Raw genomic sequence first — 2,956 nt, forward strand, 5'->3', positions numbered from 1 at the left:
AAATGTCACAATCATTCTCCTGCATTACTAGTTTACTACACATGGCAATATTTCAGAAATTCCGAAAATATGAGAATCTTTTTTATCATTTTCCTAAGGCTGGTGATATTTGAGAAATTCATAAAAAATTTAATTTTCTTGCAGAAAAGCCGGGATGGCTCAGGGGTTTAGCTTGGCATTTGGGTGCCATGTCACCAAAATCCCTTGTTTGGTTGCCAATTTTGCATTGAAATCCAAAGACACTACTAGAGATGTCTCATGATTAATCATTCCTCTAACAATTAACATCCCACCCCTCCCTCCCCCTCTGTTAGGGGTAAAATCCTCTTCCTCTTTAGATTAGCGACACATGGCATCGAGCCTATACGAGGAAACCAAACCCGTCTTCTAGAATGTGAGTACAAGAAGGATTCCCTGCCTCTCCAATGTAGTAACGTCCTCAAAGAGGAGGGAGCCTTGAAGGGAAAGTCGCCTATGAACATGGTAACTCTCCATAAGGTCGGTGAACTTAAATAGAAACTAGTTCCAATGAGGAAAGTTTATGTTTATCTCCAAAGGAAATCGCCCAATAAAAAATGACACCTATCAAGACAAGTCTCCTAAATTGTTGTGAACTCCTCTATAAAAAGCACCCTCGCTCAAAGGTAAGCATCTTCAACATCTTTAATCAGTAGTAAGAATTACTCTCTAGCTCTCATGTTGCTTGGTTTCCTCTTGTTGTGCAGACTTCTGCCTTAAGCTTTGGAGCGTTTTCTTTGAGCGCATATCAATCATAGTTTAGAACTCTACCAGCCACTGATCGTGGGAACCAGATTTCGGCATCAACGTTCTCTAGATAGAAAAAAAACAAGGCCCTTTCTACCTCATCCGACAAGTAACCAATTGAGAAAGTTTTTTTTTTATGTATTAGTAACCAAATGAGAGATTCCAAATGGTCTGAGAAAGTTTGTACTGTTTTCCACCCATTCTCCAAGGGAAATGGTGCAACCGGATGTAGCCTAAAGAAAAAGAGAGAGAGAAATAATATCATGATGCCTAGTTTTGCAATATAAGCAATCCTAAGGAGAATTAAGTAATTTTTTTAGTAACAAGTTACATGGAGCTTTTCAAAATTATAATTTCATTTTGATAGAATCAAACAAAGAGTTATAGAAATTAAGGAGTGGCCTGGCCAAAATAAGAGGAGTGCTAGAAGAAGGGTACAGAGACGCGTTATGGTTGGGATAGCCACTCCTTTACTCTCCGTAAACACTATGTAAAAGACATAAAAATAGGGAACTAATATTCACACTACCATATGTTGATAATGGCACTACTCACTTTATCTTGCTCTTTGGGAAAAATAAGAGGTTTTCTATTATGGCCGAAGTTTATATTATGTCCAAAGTGAACTAATATGAATCTAATCTACTATGATAAGCTGGGAAGTAAAGTCAGGCCTTTTTTAATTTTTTAATTTCCTAGTATGAAATAGGTTGTGCCCAGAAATAAGAGTTTTTCTATTGGGGAACTAAAATGAAAACCTATCTTGAAAAGTTTGAGAGCTAGGAACTGCATATTTTGATATTGGCACTACTCACTTTGGCCAAAATAAGAGGAGTGCATATTATGAAAACCTCTATAAACCGGAGGGCTAGGATCATCTAAGGAAATAATAAAAAATACTGGGCTATACGGGCTTACACCATGTAGAAACACCTCCTCAGATATGAGCCACGAACTAGCTTGCCGCGAAATTGCCTATCAAAACGCCAAATTTGCAACATGATTTTTTGAAAAGAATGGGAAGATGTGACACGTGTCCTTATTTGGATCCATTGCCGACATGTTTGGATAATTGGATCCAACGAATCACAAACATGCCCTTACTTTGTTTTTATACGTGTTAATATAACTTACGAGGATATTTTAATAACATGATTTCTTATAATTTACAAGGGTACTTTAGTAATTTCATAAAATACCTGAGTATAAGTTGCAAGGCGAAAATTAATTTTTTTCACCTAAATTTTTGGTCGAAAGAAATACAGCCATAATAAACAAGAAAAGGCATAACAAAAATATGGGATTTGCCAGGGTCCATCGCATAAGGCATTTCGCAGCTGGTCTGTTGCATGTCAGACCAGCCACCTTGTGAATGAAGACAACAACTTCTGCCTCCATTTGCAAGGTGGGTTGTCTGACATGCGATAGACCAGCCGCAAAATGCCTTTTGCGATGGACACTAGCAATTCCCCAACAATATAGTTATGATTACATTTTTTATAAAGGCATAAATATAGCAAGAGCTTTAAATTGAAGGTAATTAAAGTTACTAAGAAATTAACACCTATAAGATATTTTAAAGTTGAATATCGATGGTATAGCTAGAGGTAATTCTGGTATTGCTGGAGGATAGGGTATAATCACAGATAATAATAGTATGGTCGTATTTGTTTTTTCTCATTGATATGGTGTGAATGCTAACATGATACCTAAAGTTAAAGCTATAATAGATGGTCTTCGTTATTGTACTGCTTTAGGTATTAAAAAAATCTGAATTGAATCTGATAGTCTTAGGAAAATGATATTTCCTCTGTAAACGGACAAAATCCCCCCCACCCCAACGGTTTCTGTAAGAATGGTTCATTACTTGAGGATAATTTCACCCTATCTGCCTTTAAAACTTAACAAAATTCCCCTAGTCTTATTCTTGTCAACATCATTAAATGTAAAGAAGGTTTTCCTCGACACATTTACTGTATTAAAAAAAAGAAAGATAATAGATATATTATCTACTATGGATTTTGTTATTACTCGCATCTTCAAGGAAGGTATTTTTGCCGTAGACAGCTTGGCCAATCATGCTCATGACACCAACACTAATTTAGTCTTTTGGGAATGAGCCACTTTCCTAAAGAATTATAGAGGAGAAGCGACCAATTATGTATTACTTACATTGATGCTAAATAATGTT

Source organism: Tasmannia lanceolata, unplaced genomic scaffold (assembly GCF_043159265.1).
Source record: "Tasmannia lanceolata isolate RefF3 unplaced genomic scaffold, GAP_Taslan_0.1 ptg000015l, whole genome shotgun sequence".
Classification (NCBI taxonomy): Eukaryota; Viridiplantae; Streptophyta; class Magnoliopsida; order Canellales; family Winteraceae; genus Tasmannia; species Tasmannia lanceolata.